Raw genomic sequence first — 17,502 nt, forward strand, 5'->3', positions numbered from 1 at the left:
TGGTTCTTGTAAAATTAGGCTGCCATTTTTACTCGTACTCTAAATAATATTAGAACTTAAAGACAGAAGGATTCTAAGTATCTTGAGGGCTCTTAGACTGGTTTATGTCATCATTTCCTGCAATCATCATCTGAAGACAGGTGATATGAAAAATAAAAAGACCCTCTGAGGTATTCACTTAGCAATTCTACCACCTAGCATTCATTTAAGCACTCAGCAAGTTGCTAAGTGGTTAGAATATGGAATAAGAAAGGGCTCTCTGTTCTTAATGCTTTCATCATGGGAGATGGAGTAGGGAAATAAGCATATAAATGAGTGATTGCACTGAGCATGTTAGGTTCTATCACAGGGATATCACTGGCTAATAAAAATGCAGCTATGAGGATCTTTAGGACAACTTCATACAAATGGACAACGTTTGAACATTTAAAAATGAGCTGGAGTTAGGGACTTAGAAAACATGGGGGGAGGGGGGAGGGATAGCATTAGGAGATGTACCTAATGCTAAATGACGAGTTAATGGGTGCAGCACACCAGCATGGCACATGTATACATATGTAACTAACCTGCACATTGTGCACATGTACCCTAAAACTTAAAGTATAATAATGAAAAAAATAATAAAATATGAACTAGAAATAGGAATTTTCAGGGAGAAAATCAACTAGCAAAGGCAGTGGTTTTTTTTTTTTTTTAGTTTTATTTTTGTTTTTGTTTTCCCCTAAGAATAAGGTAAATGACTAGAGCAAAACATACTCAATAGATGGGGTGTGAAAAGTGCTACATAGGAAACTACAGAATGACATTTTTTGAACAAACTCCTGAATTGGAATTTTAACTGACTCGTTTATTCAACACACTTTTCTTAAGCTCCTTCTCTACAAGTTGCTTGTAGTACAGTGAGATTTAAACAGATGTGGTCCCTACCCTCTTGGAGAATAAGAAATTCTCTAGTGGACTAGGCAGATACTTCAAAATAAGCACCCAAAGAAATATGTAATTAATGTTATTTTAGTAGGGGTCATAAAGACAATTTTAATGTGCTATCCAAGGCATTAGTCTTTGGTTATCAGGGAGTTATCAAAAAATTATAAACTTAGGAGAGTTATAAGAAAAATCTCAATTAATTCAGAAGAAATAATCTTACATTTCTTCTGAAAAGAATGGATTTATTATTTTTGCAAGAGAATAGATTTTAAGTGTTTTCACTACCAAAAAACTATAGGAGGTAATGTATGTTAATTAGCTTGATTTAGCCATCCGCAATGTGTACATAAATCAAAACACCATGTTGTACATCGTAAGTATATACAATTTTTATTTTTCAATTTAAAAATAAATAACTTTAAATACATTTTTTAAACCACAGATGATGAAGTTGAGTCATCAAAACTGAAGATATTTCAAGCCATCTTCTCCTTAGCTGACCTTTGGACATTAGTAGCAGAGGGATGAAGAGGCAAGAACAATTTTAATGAACTCTCTGATGGAAATGCAATAGATTATATATGAGGAGCAAGTGAGAAGAAAGGATATACTGAGCTTATGCTAAAATTGGCAGAGGCATAAAGTCCATGAAAAGACTGGAATATTGAAAGGAACTCAACTCAGTTTACTCCCTCAGAGTAGAAAAATACAAAAGTGCATCCCTGGATAACTGATAGTATGTTTTACAAAATTTAGTTCAATTTGTAGACATTGGCTTAAAAAAATCTCTCAACAAAGTTAGCATTTTTTCACTGTAATATTTAATTTGATGTTTTCCCATTTGCATGATAAGTGAAAGTCATTCACACTGCTTCTGACGAGCTACTCTTCATTCATTTGATTATCAAAACATTCAATGAGCAACTACATTATATCAGGCACTGCAGAAGGCATTCAGTAACAGTCATGAAAAGGAGAAGGAGACCCTATCCTTACCTGCCATAGATAGTTTAGTAGGCAAAGCAGATACAAATTATGATGAGAGGGAATGTCAGTTACTGAAGGATATGATGACATGGGGAAAAAACACGGGTGCAGTAAAGGTTTATATTAGAAGAAAAAAACATAACAAAACTTGAAAGGTCTACAAAATTCAAAAGTGTGTGGAAATACAGCCACTCGTAGGAGTAATAACAGCTTCAACTATTCTAAGCTATTCCATGTGTTACAAAGGAAAATACCTTACATGATTGCCATGGGAGAAAAGAACAATTATCATTATGAGAAAGTTAAAGGGTGGAATAACCCATATCACTGCAAGGAGTAATTTCCTAATGATCAAAACAGGCCCATAATGAAAAAGTCTGACTTTAGACATAGAGAGTTCCCTGCCACTGGAAGCCTTCACACTCAAACTTAAAGAAGAATTCTTAGAAATGGTTTCCTGGGCCAGGCGTGGTGGCTCACGTCTGTAATCCCAGCACTTTGGGAGGCTGAGGCGGGTGGATCACCTGAGGTCAGCAGTTCGAGACCAGCCTGACCAACATGGAGAAATCCCGTCTCTACTAAAAATACGAAATATCAGCTGGGTGTGGTGGCACATGCCTGTAATCCCAGCTAGTCAGGAGGCTGAGGCAGGAGAATCACTTGAACCCGGGAGGTGGAGGTTGCAGTGAGCCAAGATCGTGCCACTGCACTCCAGCCTGGGCGACAGAGTGAGACTCTATCTCAAAAAAAAAAAAAAAAGGTTTCCTGGGTGTTCGAATTCAAATGGTCAGGGTCTAGACAGTTCACAAATATGAATGCAAATTAGTGAGGACTGACCAATTATGGAGAATATATGTTGTATAAAGGATTCATTTTTATATTGTATTAGGTAGGCACTTATAAATTGTTCATGCACAAACAATAATTTTAGGATACTACAAGACTTTGTTTGGATTTGGTGGCCCACAACCAGCAAGTTTGTGATCTTCATTTGGTTATGTGAAATGTTAAAAGCCAGCTGAGAAAGAAGATCTGAAATGGTTATTTTCCTTTCCACCCTGATATCCAACAGTTTTATAATTCTCTGATAAAACTTCAGGATCCCGAGAAGGACATCTTTAGGCACAGGCAATTTCCTAGAGTCCTTCAAATTATCCCCTGCTTGTAATCTCTGGGGTGGATAAAAGAACACAGAATGCACACTTGGGCTGCAATACCCCAAGGGTCTGGGCTCATCACTGAATCTTAGTTTCCCACCAGCCGCTTGAAAAACCTTGCTTAATAGAGCTAAGCAGCCAGAGTCATAAAAGTTAGCCATCTTGCGGAATGAGCCAGAATCCTTGTTAGGGAAAAATAAGATGTGGCAAAGACAAATGACTGAAGTCCAGGGCATCTTGTCCTTATATTCCAGTGGACTCCACACTGCCTTTGCTCCCTTGCTCCTACTGTCAGACACTACTTTAGTGATCGCACCATGCCTTGTTGTATAATTGTTAGGAGATGAACTAGGAACTTACCTGACCCTACTCTGTAGTTCACTGATGTACAGATGATCACTTGACCCAAACTGGGCCAAGCATAGTATTCTGACTCCCACTGACCACTTTGCTATAGACCTGGGCATTGGCTGGGCCAATAATTTCCTCCCTGGGCTGACTGGAGATGGAAAAACAAAAGCTGAATTTATACTACTCAGAATTGTCAGGGGCTGTGTTTTCCATCATGTTAACACCACCACCAAAAAAATATGCACAAAAAAAACTGTCTTGCACAGAAAGGATTTATGAAAATGCCCTGAAGTTAGACACCACAGCACAAAACTGAGAGCTCCAAAAAGGCTTGTGCCTCTGTAACTGCTGCCCTGATGGCTGAGCCCACCCTTCCTCAGGTGGCTTGGTGATTTCGTGAGATTATTTCAGTGTTCTGCTCATGAACCATTCCTTTTCACATAAGCTCCTGCTTTTATTATCTAATTTACAGCCCAAGTCTTAACAAATACATTCATATTATCTCTTTCAGAATTTGTTTTTGCCAAAATGTCTTGGCAAATAAAGAAAAGGATGACATGATTTTTTTTCTTCTTTTTTATAATAAAGAACTCACACAAGCAAGAAATATGTAATGTCCACAATAGCTAAATGAAACACTGTAATTAGCTCATTTTATTATAAGTTTTGGACTAAGTGATATAGTCCACCAGTCCCCATGGCAGTCCCTGGTGAAGCCACTGGCTTCTCTTGAGTCATCCACATTCCTCAGAAGCTGGAGAACTAAAGACTGCTTCTCCAAGGTCACCACCTGGATGTGTAATGGCCTTTGGCTGGATACATAGGAGATATAGGAAATATAATTTAAAAAGTAATTCAGGACCTCTTGTCCTCATATTCTTTGCACTATGTGGGCAATTGTCACTTAGCAGTACCTGAGCAGATGTTATGGAGGCAGATGGCAAACTCAGGGGAAGAGTGGTAACGTACAGAGAGCAAGGACTTCAAAAACAGAAAGACCCGGGTTCCAGTCGTGATCAGGCCACTCTAGTGTGGGTCAATTACTTAGTTTCTTTGAACCTCAAGTACTGTATTCCTGCACTATTAAGTACAGGAATTAAGTGAATAAGACATAAAGCACCTTGATATTTAAATGAAGTCATGTATGTGAAGTGTCTTGTACCCAGTCTAGATATAAATTATTTCCTTCTCAACCCAATCCCTCTAAGAGCTCCTCTGAGAGAGCCTAACCAGAAAAGTAGAGGAGGTGGGTAGGAAGAAAGAGATAAAGGAGAAGTTTACATAAATTCACTTTATCATTAGTTCCAATTTATCTGGCTAAAAGCCAACGCCAGGATAATTGCATTTCAAATGCATCTATGATCCCAGCTGTAGTTAATACTCTTTGTTTTTCTTTTTCTACAGTAACTTTCCTCTGGGTGTTTTAAGCATATGTGACAGGTTTCCTGGGACACTGTCATTCACCCAAACTACAGACCCATCCTCAAACCCCTTTAGCGGTGAGAATAGACAATCAACTAAGTATCCACTACCAACTCTCCATTTTCACGACACAAGGAAATTGACCTGCTATGGCGAAAGAATAGAAGAATAATTTAAAATCATATTTATTGAGCACTTGCCATATGCCAATCATCTGTCTAGCCACTTCAATCAATAAAGAAACTTTATAAGAAACATACCTTAGGATTTTTCCTTACATTTGTTAGAAACATCATGTACAAGGCATATTTAAAGGCCATCAAGGATTATTATAGGCATAGGAAATAGAGAGTTGAATAAAACAATGTTTCTGACTCCAAAAGTCCCCAAATAAAACAGACAGAAATGTAGAAACATGATCATACAATAATAATAGGTGCTGCTATTTATTATGCAGATATGCATAATATGTCCAATAGGTTATGTATGATAACCTATTGGGATGTTTTTGATATTTCCCTGTTTTACGGAAAAATAAACTAAGATTCAGAGAGTACAATAAATATCACCACTCATTCTTTTAAAATCCTATTGGCATGAATAATACCATTTTAGATATAAAAAGATATAGATATGTAGATGCCACGTTAGGCCTAGGTTTGCCATTAAGGATTTAAATATCTTGGCCATGGATGGTGGCTCACACCTATAATCCCAACACTTTGGGAGGCCGAGGCAGGTGGATCATGAGGTCAAGAGATCGAGACCAGCCTGGCTAACATGGTGAAACCCCATCTCTACTAAAAATACATAAAAAGTAGCCGGGCGTGGTGGCGCGTGCCTGTAGTCCCAGCTACTTCGGAGGCTGAGGCAGGAGAATGGCGTGAACCCGGGAGGCGGAGCTTGCAGTGAGCTGAGATTGTACCACTGCACTCCAGCCTGGGTGACAGAGCAAGACTCCATCTCAAAAAAAAAAAAAAAAAAAAAAGTGGATTTCAATGTCCTGTTCTCTGTGTCGTCCGTGTTCAATGCAAGGTTAGTTCTTTAAAACTTGTTAATTTCTTGGTGGTTTCTTAAGAAATACATGCTAAATTCCCAGTAGAATCTAGGAGACTAAGATAAATAAAACCTTCACAAAGTTTCTAAAGAGCTTACCCAGGAATTCTCAGAAAGCTCTCAAATTATTGGTATAAGGGTATCAAGAAAGATGGCAAAAATGACACCAACACCAAAAAAAGAAAGACACAATTCCACACCAATATTCTAAATGATGTTAGAACCTGCATTTCTTAACCATGTTACATTTAATTCCAGGCAAATTGTCCTTCTGGGTTTGATTATTTTATGGGTAAAGCCATGTGACATAGTTCTGTATTTCTTTGATTATGTTCAACTTTTGCTGAAAAGACTGTCTTTTTCCTGTTGAATGATTCCTTGTCAATAATCATTGGATCATATAGCAAGGATTTATTTCTGGAATCTTTATTCTACTCCACTAGTCTATAGGCCTGACTTTATGCTAGTACCATACTCTTTAGATTACTGTAGCTTTGTAGTAAGTTTTAAAATAAGGAAATGTGAGTGCTTCAGCTTTATTCTGCTTTTTCAAAATTTTGTCTATTTGAGGTAACCATTAACTCTGACAGTAAGAAATAATCTAGACTTTTACATTCAAAGATCCAATCCCATGAATATTTATGTCAAAGATCAAGCTTCTATAATACCCCCTATATCCCTATTTATAAAATCAATTATACTATTATTTGGGTAATTTTTATTTTCATTGCTATACTACATGCATGGCATGAAAAAAGATCGAGTACCTGGTAATAGCAGGTACATCCTATGATAAATACATGTTATATGTTTACAAGAAATGCTAATGACTGAAGGATTGCTACTATATCACAACGATTTGATACCTACTCTGTTTTGTAAATCATTGTCTTGTGAACTATTTCATTCTTGCCTGAAGTTTAGAGTGCACTGGAAAGACTGTCATGCAGGAATGTTGTTTGATTCAAATATAGAAGACATATGGTTCTACTAAAGAGAGAAGTGGCTTTATGAAAGAAAAATGATGGATATGAGGAAAGAATTAAAATTTGCTCAGAAATCTTAAAAATTTAAAAATGGATTATAAAGAAACTGGAGGAAACTTTACCTCCCAGACGTTGATCAAAAGCAATAACTTTTCCAATTAATGTCTTTGGCCTGTCTCTCTGTTGGTATTCTTTTTTCCATTACTGTTTTTGTTACTGTTCTTTTGAGGTGATTGTGGTAAATGTGTTGTGGTTTTCTCTTTGCAGTGTTCTCCCAAGCATGATGCTTCTTTATTTTTTCTCAGCATTTCTTCAGTTCATACTTAGAGCTGCTTTGTGCTTTGTACCATCTTGCAGGCCCTTCTGTTATCACAAAGATATTGTATAATCATCCTTGTAATTAGGATATAGTTAAATTTGCAACTTCATTTTGCAGCCATTTGTTACCTAGGTTCTGTGTAATCTTGGCAACCTCAGTGTAGATGACTCATGCTGTGCGCTGGGAAGTACAACAGTGCCAAAATTCCACAAACATTCTTGTCAAACAAGAGCTTCCAAGCTCATTACCAGTGTGCACACCCAAACATACCTACAATTCACAGGAGAAAGGCAAGGTTAAAGATGAGGTTAAGCTTTTTCCAGTTACCACAACCATGCTGCATAAGGGCTCATGCCAGGGTTGCTTCTTGTGATTCTCCTGGAAATTGGGACTTTCTTATTTTGGCATGAAACACACATGAATACAGACAGGGGATCAGAAGAAAAAAAATTAAGAGCAAAGCAACTATAAATTCAATCTCTATATTGGTATTGCCAGTTAAAAGAACTGTGCTTTAACTGTGATTGGGAGAGAACTGGAATGGCCTAATATCGAGAGATACTTAAAATGTATGACATTTGTAGAATTCTGTTCATATGAATTGAACTTTAACATCACTTTATTTAGCTTTTGTCTAAGCTTTCGAGAAGTCATTCACTTATTTAATACAGAGTTATATATCCCATTTATTATTTGACCTCTTTAAATGTGTAGATAAAAGAAGACAACATGTACAAATGGTTCTCATTACCCATAATTCTCCAACCCATTCTGAATCTATTTTTTCCCAATCTCTTCCATCCAATAAGAGTGATCAAAATCACTGACTTGGCCAATAACATAACTTTCTTTTAATCTGCTCTCCCCTTCACACCTCATATCCAAGGCATCCACAAGTCCTGCCTAGCTGAATGCCTAGTCATTCAGTGCTGAGCAAAATAAGTGTGGTCTCTTTTTCCCAATGGTGGATTACAGAAAAGAAAATGCACATTATTGAAAATATTCATATCAATAGGTAACTATGAATCAATAATGTAAAAAGTATTGGCAGCATATAACTGGGGATATTAGGAAGAACTATTTCAAGGAAACAATAGCAGCACTGGGATTCAAAAGCTAAGTATAAGTTAACTGGAAAGTGTACTGGGCGTGGGTGAAGTTTGGCCAGTGTTCTACTCATCCAGGTGGAGATCCAGGAACCATCACGTATAAAATCCATGAGGCAAAGGGAGATGATCTAGTTAAGAAAGTGAGTGAAAGCCTGTAGGGTTTGAACACAGAGAGGGATGGAGAGAGAATTTCTAGGTGAGAGCAGAGTGATGGCTAGGGCCTTGGGAGCTGGTCAAGAATTTGATGCTTGCCTTGAAAGCATTAGAGAAATGGGGATTACTGAGAGAGAATGGAGTCTCTCCCCTTGTTACACTTCTGGTTCTTGGGAATCAAAAGTATGAAACCTGTGTAAGAATATAAAATGGCAATAAGGAAAATATGTAGAGTATATGGTAGTAACAGCATTTTCAAAGAGGTGATAGTGAATTCATTAAATTTCAGGTTTATAGACAAGGCTCAAGAGAGAAGCAGAGTTCTGAGCAAGGTTTTGATGCACACATCAAAATATATTGGAAGAGCAAGGACAAGGAGAGGCATGGTAGGTGAGTAACACAGTTTGCACAAAAGCAAAGTCTTGTATTCTGGCTACTGGAAGTTGTTGGGGACTGGTAGAGAATAAAACAGGATGCAGAACTGTAAAAGGGTGATAGTGCCAAAATAGTCAATATTAAATAAAGCAGAGACTAGTGTGAATTTCTGAAGAATTTGGATTTCACCCAAGGCAATGGTTCTCAAATTTTTCTATTTAAATATTCTTGATAGACAATAGCTAGAATGCATTCCTCAGAGGACTTCAGATATAGCCTCAAAAGCCAGCAATAAGTTCATTTGTTTTTTAAAATATGGTACTTCCCTTCAAACATTTGTGTGAATGTTGCATTTAACCATGATTAGTTAGCTTTATTATGAAAGCTCTATAGTGTCCTACTGTTTAGAAAAATCAATTCCATGTCCATCCTATGCTATTGCATACCCTGGAAGACCACTTTCTATCTCTAATATCTGTGTCCAGTTAAAGAAACAGCTAAAAAACAGCCTGCCATTGGGACGTCATAAGAGTGACACCATCCAGTTTTTGATTTAAAAAGATCACTCTAGTTGAGAATATGGAGGAAGGATTGGAGAGGTAAAGAAATAGACATTTGATAAATATTCGTTGAATTGCTCTGTTAACTCTCACAAAAGCCAAGTTTATACAATCCTATGCAATCACAATTGTATGTCACGTCCAGGTTCAAATATGTCTTCCTGAGAAATAAACACAGGGCTGTGACCTAAATCTCATGGAATCACATGCTGTGCAGTCAGATTCACCACAGATTGGCTTACCTCCCATTCTACAACCTCAGGCGGTACATATATTATATGTATATTTTATATATTTCACATATTATATATATTATGTGTGTATATATATTCAATTACATCTTTGACTTGACAAACAACCACAGCTTATCATAATAAGGATATTAATTAGCCAATAAAGTAATTTATTCTAGCATTCATTTGGAAATAGAAATTATTGCAACTGTCCCCACAGGATTCACAAGAATTGCGTGCCAGATTCTGGACACAAATATGGTTATAATTAAGCATCAATAGACCTGCATTCTGGCCCACTTCCTTGTTGTTAAATGTCAGGTAGCATTAGATATTGATGACTTGCATCTCCGTTGTCTCTATAGATAGGATTTCTGACATTAAAATCATAAGGCTTTTGTTTAAGAATCACTTAAGATGATTTTCAGACCCCAAATTCCAGCAACCAGTTTGAAGACCCCCACAGAAGAATGAGATCAGCAGGCAAATATAGCTTCTTCCTCTCCCTGTCCCATGACTTCACCCTGCACTCTTCGACCAGTCAATAATCATCATACTTCAGCCTGCTCTGAAACTCTCTAATCTCAAATTCTTTGGGGAGATGGAATTGAGGTTTCCTTCCATCTCCTCACTGGGTGACCCTATGATTAAACCTCTTTCTCTGTTGCAGCCTGATGTCTTGTCATACTGACTTGCTGTGTGTGTTGGGCAATGAGCCTATTATGGTTACATTGTAAAATAATTTTGAGGATAGAGGAAATTTTCCAAACATGTGGAATTTTCCCAGTATTCAAGACTAAAAATCTGCTGGAGCTAGAATTAGAGGTGGTTGTGGGAGAAATATATTTGCTTATTGAACTGAGTTTTGTCTTCCCTGATCTTACTTTCACCAGCCAAAAGGTCTTGTCACAGGTAGCTTTGTTTTCTTTTTCCTGCCCCTAAAACATTTTCCCCAGAGTGATTTCCTTGATAGTCACTTAAAAAGCACTCAGCCAGGTCTGAAGTGAGCTGCTATTTAAGAAGGACACTTGATGCAGGCCACCTGGAGCTGGAAGGCGAGCATCCATCTTTCCCAAATGGGAAGTAAGCTCAGGGTGGGCCCAACCTTAGGGAAAAGAGGTCTGGGGTGAGTGGGGTGGACCTGGGGAGAGTTAGAAAGCATTTTTGTTCAGGAGAAAGTGTTGTGGATGTTGCAGCCTAGCTAACTGAGAAGGCAATCCTAGGAGTTCTATGTGGCTTCCACAGGCATTTTATGCAATTCTGACAGAAGAGATTACATGGGCCAGGATGGCTAAGGAGACCATGCTCCCTTACACCAATTGAGAGAGAATCTTCCTCTCATCTGTTTTCTCTATTAGGCTGGCCACTTTACACTTGGAATGTTTTTACCCTTTTATATATATATATATATATATGTACCACACATAATAATATGTATATTATACTATATACATGTATATGCATATATAATATGCATACTATATTCCAAGAAAGTAGGGAATATAATATACATATTATATTAATATAATATGTAAGTAGAGAATATATAATATGTAATATAATATATAAAATACAATAAGTATAGGAAAATATATATAAAATATAATAAAGAATATATAATGTAATAAGTAGAGAATATATATTATATAATATAAACAGTAATATATATAATATGATAAATAGGGAATATATATATTATATTCTCTACTTTTTAGGAATGTAGTATGTATATTATACATGCACATACATATATAATATATATAATATGTAGTATGTATATTATACTTATATATACATATATAACACGTGTGTGTGTGTGTGTGTGTGTGTGTGTGTGTGCGCGCGTGTGTGTATTATAGTCCCCGCTTTCCAGGAATGTAGTTTTATGTGATGGTTATAACGTTTTCCTCAGTTTGACCAAACTTCAGATATTTTTCATCCTGGCCATTGGCTTATGATATTATTTTTCCTGGTGGCTTTATTCTAGAAAAAGCGCTATTGTAGTCTTTATCTATTCCTTTGAGATGTAAATTTTATTCTAGTCTTTTGTCCATTTTACAACCCAGAAATGTCTTTCTCAAGAATTTGGGAGCCATGTTTTAAAAATGTAATCATTAAGGAAGATAGCACTCCTATCTCCCAGACTCTGTGACAGGGTAGAAGCTCAACTTCCGTAAGTGCCAATTAGTAAACATGGATCATGGCCTAGTGACATTGACAAAGCTCCCATCTGAAAGTCCTCCAGCACTTTTCCATTGTATTACCCAGTGCTTAAAAACACCCCTGCCTTTTGTTTCTGCAGATTTCAGCATCTCTTCTCTATTGCAGAAGCCTCCAATAAAGCCTTTCTTGTCTTTTTCACTCGGTCTCAATTTTTTCTTGACAAATGCACATTCGTTCCTTCTATTTCAAAGATGTTGAAGTTGTCAGGCAGGGGGCAGTCTTATGAACAACATTCCCTATTGTTTTACCACTACGAGTTATTTCATTGGATCTAAAATAATTTACTTAATATACTCTGATAGAAAAAGAAAGCAAAGAATAAATATTCTCTTAATAATTGTGTGAAGAGAAGTATGATGACAATATCTGGGAGGACTTACATTTTCTCCTGAGTCCCCAAAGAAACAATCTAGACAGGATATCATTTATGGCCAGTTAATGAAAAACATTTTGTGCAGTAATTTAGGGGGGCAGAGGATGTAGAGGACAAGGATGCTTCTCTTAGTGTAATAAGGGCAGGGTTAAAAACAATTGCTTTCTATGAAATGTAGTGCTATTCGAAGCTATGTGATTTTCTCATATAAACTAACTAGAGGTTTGTGAAAAATTATTTCTTATTTTGGCAAAATATCATTTTATGTATTCTAGGAAATAAATAGCTGCAGCCTAGAGTGGAAGCTCCTTTAGAACACATCCTCCCCTTCACATATGACATTTCCACTCCTACCGCTCTCTATAGGAACACAATTTGTCATTTCATCTTCCCACGGCAAGAGCTACATCCACCCTTCCCTTTGCGGGGCAGCTATAACTAGAAAGTCGGTGTAGAAATGCCCTTCATATGTCAATAAGATGACAGATACCTGCTGATTTCTATAAGTTGGTTGGGATAGCTTAGAAAGTGAGTGTGGAAAGAACTTAGATGAATTCGATGAGAAGTGAAAATGAATAGGTTAAATTAAGAAACAATGAGACATCCTTGTCAGATAACATAAAAAGTTGTGAATTGGACCAAGGGCATAACACGATTTCCCACAAAACAAATTTATGAGAACAACTAGTTCAACACATTTCAAATATCTGTTTAATTTTTGGGGAGGCCCAGAAGAGTATGTTCTAGATAGATAGATAGATAGATAGATAGTCTGTGTGTGTATATAAAATTATATATAGAGAGAGATAAATTATATGACAGAAGTGTCTGTGTGTATAAAATTTTAAATATATGTATATATACATATATATATACAGAGAGAGAAATACTGTTAATATGAACTAGAGAAAGTGAATATAACTTTTCTGAAGAATTATTTAAGCTAACATTCCCAATTTTTCTATATCCAGAAGGTAGCTGGATACCTTTCCTTGGAAGCAAAAAAAAAAAAAAAAAAAAAAAAAGAGGTTTACTGAAAAATTGCATGTATATTATATTTAATTTTAGAATTGAATAATTTATTCGCACTTTTCCTCATTGGACCAATGAAGTACACATTTTTCTAAGGTTCTAGAGATGCAACAGAGAACGTAGCAGTTTTTACCTTACCCCTTGTAAAGCTTATAGTCTAGTTACAAACAGGGACATAGATTATATTCGAATAAACAAATAAATCTAGAGAATACCCCCTAGGTTTAAATGCTTCTGTTTTTGGAAAATAGCAAGGAATCCAGTGTGACCAGAGTAAATGAAAAAAGAAGAGTTCTAGAAAATAAGGTCAAAGTGTAGGGGGAGATTAGACTCTTGTAGGCAATCATAACCAATCATCTAACCTAAGTAAGACAGGAAGCCACTGGAAGGCTTTGTGCAGAGAAATTAACTGATTTATGTTTCTAAAAGATAATTCTTGCTTTACGGTAAAAATAGACTGGGTAATATTGAGCAAAAACAGGAGAACAGAAAAACATTTAGAAGACAGAGTATTATGAGAAAATGTGGTCACCATTTATGGCAAAGAAATCGACAGAGTGAAATTATTATTTACTGAAATAGATCTGGGAAGGAATGGGATTTGAGAGGATGAGAAGTCAGATATCCAGCTTTCCACAGGGGTAAGCAATTGTATATATTTGTTTTATGATCAGGGACCACATTCAAACAGGGCACTAGACAGACACTCAATGCAGATAGTATTTAAAGCTAACATAGTAGATGAGATCACCTAGACCCTAGGCCCTGTGGAGTGTGTGTAAGGAGAGAAGAAAAGCTGTTATTTCCACTCTGATTAGATGAAAGAAACAGCAGGGGAGATGGTGGAGGGAGAAGCCAGTGAGGGAAGAGGAGAACTGAGACAGACCATGTCCTAGAGGATGATTGAAGAAGATCTGATGAACTATGTCAAATAAACCTGATAGGTCAAATAAAATGAGGATTAAGAATTGATCATTGTGTTAGGCCATCCTGAGACTGTTGGAGATGCCAAAAACAATGTTGATGGATCAAGATGAAGGTGAATACAAGAGTTTTAATGAAGTGAGTTCAACAGCATACTGTTGCTATAAAGTAGAATATAGGGATAGGGTGATAGTTGGTGGGTGATGTATTTAATATGGATTTAGATGCAAGAAATAACACCATGTTTCTATGCTGACAGCTATAATGCTTTGTAGGGAAAATTTTATAACATGGTAGAGAGATGGGACATTCCTGAAGAGATGCGTTGAGTAGGCTGCAGGGCATAGAGAGCAATACAAAGGTAGAGAAAATGGCATTAGCTAAGAGTCCAGATAATTCATCCAAAGTGATAGCAGGGAAGATTGAGTATAGTGGTATAGACACAGTGTTTAGAGAGATATAGTAATTGAAGCTTATAGACATCATTTTCTGACTGCTTCCTCTTTTCTTAGTGAACTAGAAAACAAGAGCATCAGCTTAGAGTAAGATGAGGTAGGACATACTCAAGTTCAACAAAGGCATAACGGGCGTTTAGTAGAAAATAGAAGAAAAAAATGAACTAGAAAATAGGATTGTCTGGTGAAACTGAGGTCTGGCTTATCGTTAGCATGGTAAATTTTAAAGTGAGACCACTCAATAGTTTTGGTGCCTCCTCACTCCCTATGTTTTTATTAAGCTGCAAGAATAAAGATGATGTTACCCAATATAGGAGCTTGGCAGAGGAGTAGTAAAAGGGGAGAAAGAACTAAAGGAATTGACGGTATAAATAGACTGTTTGGTCATGGAATCTAAGGTTGGAAAGAAGTGAAGAGAGAATATGATGGGTAATGAGAAATAACTAAAGGGTAATAGTGCCAAAGTATTAAAAGCCTTGGTGGTTTGAAGAATATTTAAGGTTGGCATATTTTAAAAGTGAACTAGAATGATAGCAGGTTGAACTGCTTAATGTTTCTGTTAAGGAGAGGATGCATCTTTTAATAATATCAAACATGAGCTAGGAGCTTAGGGGACTGAAGTAAGGCAGAAGAGAAGATTAATGGAAGAGAATTAGAGAAATTGAGAAGCTAGAGTCTGAAGGGATTATCTACATAGATGTTACAATCATTAAGAGTTTTGAAAGTAGCTGTGTTTGAGAGAGAGAAAGTAAGCCATTAATGCCATTAAGCAATAAAGAGGAATGTCTCATAATCTGAACTCGACTACCATAAAAGCATTAGAGTACATCTTGGCATAATAATATAGCATTTAATTCTGGGGGCTTTGAGAGAGAAAGCAGGGTAATTGCTAGGAAGCAGTTGTAAAGGGTACTGAGAAGACTCCCTCATCTCTTTGCCCGGTAGTATGAGGGATGTGGGAGGGGACTAAAGGCAAGAGTCAAAAAAAAAAAGGGGGGGGGGATGTTTAGAGGAGAGATGGGGGATATGAAGAAGGTTGTTGAAGAACTACTGTGGTTTCCTCATGGCAGAATGAATAGGTTTCAGCTAAAAAAATGAATTAAATTTAAAAGTACTGTAGGACAGGTGTTATCTGTATCTATTAGAGGGAGAAACTGGAGCTCTAAGAAGTTATCTGTTCAAAATTATAAACCTCATACAATTTGAGACATAATTTGAATACTAGTATCATTCCAAAGTTCAAGAACTTCTAAAATATTTTCTGATCATGATTCAGAAACTCTAATGCAGTTAGGGAAAGAGTAATATCTGTGCGCAAATTACCTCTGACCATTTCCAACTTCATTCTGCATGACATGCTAGAAACTAATACCAATCTTTATCAGTTTTAAGATACTTCTGAAAATTACTTTTTTCTGCATCATTCATGTTGAATATTTGATTACTTTTGTGGACTGGAAACATGCCATATAGTAAAAATAGATAGAAATGGAACTGTCTGGGTTCCAACCCCAACTTCTGAACTTTATTAGATGTGAGATTTGAGCAAATCAATCTCTGTTTCATGTTAGTAACATTTGGATAACAATATCTAACTTGTAGTTATATCAAAATGGTGTTGAGGGTAGTTGGAAAAGAAACTTAAATTCAAAATTTCTTATTTCTATATTATAAAGCATGAATAATATAATTCATTATAACGATGAAATTTTTTTTATTACGAGACACCAGCAAATAAAGGAGGAAGAAGAAGTATGCGATTATCAAGCTGTTTCTAGCTGTTCTCTACCTAGATTTGTGTCTTCATTTGGTAGACCTAGAATAGAATTTCTGTTTTTTAATAAAGCACAATAATCAATGTCTGTGTATCCAAAGGTAAACAGAGATGAATAGGGAGCCTGAAGGTAATTTTTACTACAGAGCAAAAGGAGAACATTAGATGTGATAGAAATTATTGATAGAAAGACAGAGAAAGAGAAGACTTAAGCAGTAGAGTGGAATAAGTAATTGAGTTTTTTGAATTAGATCCCTAATATTCAAATGTAAGTTGTTTGCATGTCTCTGATGTAAAATCCCTCAGTTATATCAAGACTTGATTAAAGTCAGCTACAAATTCATGCCTTTTTCACTCAGCAGAGTGAATCGATTGTTAGGGGAAGGAATAAATCATCCTTTCAAAGCCATACATTATTTAAAGAATTAGTGTTAAAACTCCACATCAATCCTACCCTACTTCTTTGCCACTCTCCCCTTTTATTTTTCCTCTACTACTTCTGTGATTTGAGATCTGAGCTCTCCTTATTATACAGATCACCCTACCCTTGGGGAGTTGGCAACTTTTTTGCATTTCAGGAATCAGCTTAAAGAGGACACCCTAAGGTCTTTATAATTCAAGGCTAGCTCAGAAAATAATTTAACTGAATGTTTCTCTACTGAAAATACATTAATTAACTCTAACTTTTCATTTAAAGTGAGAGTTGCTCAACCTGGATAAGAGATCATGTTCCAGAGAAAGGGAATGGGTTGGGCTGTGACATTTCCATGAATGGTGGGGGTCCTGGACAGGATAACAAGCACTAACAAAGATGGGAAGAGTGGGTAATTGCATGGAAGACTGTGAGGTGTTAGGCATTGAGGATGGTGGCCGTGGAAGCAATGACTACTACTCTCTGGGGCTGACCATGTTAGCCAAAAGGATTCTGGGAGGTGTATATAACACAGCTCAAATGTTGAAGGAGTGGTAGGCAGATAGTTGTCCAAAAATCAGTATTGAACAGTGGCATTTTCTGCAGAAAGATAGAAGGTAATCACAAAAGCCATCAGTACTGAATGCCATAATCATCTTCATTTAGCCAGAACC

Source organism: Pongo pygmaeus, chromosome 18 (genome assembly GCF_028885625.2).
Source record: "Pongo pygmaeus isolate AG05252 chromosome 18, NHGRI_mPonPyg2-v2.0_pri, whole genome shotgun sequence".
NCBI classification, from domain to species: Eukaryota; Metazoa; Chordata; class Mammalia; order Primates; family Hominidae; genus Pongo; species Pongo pygmaeus.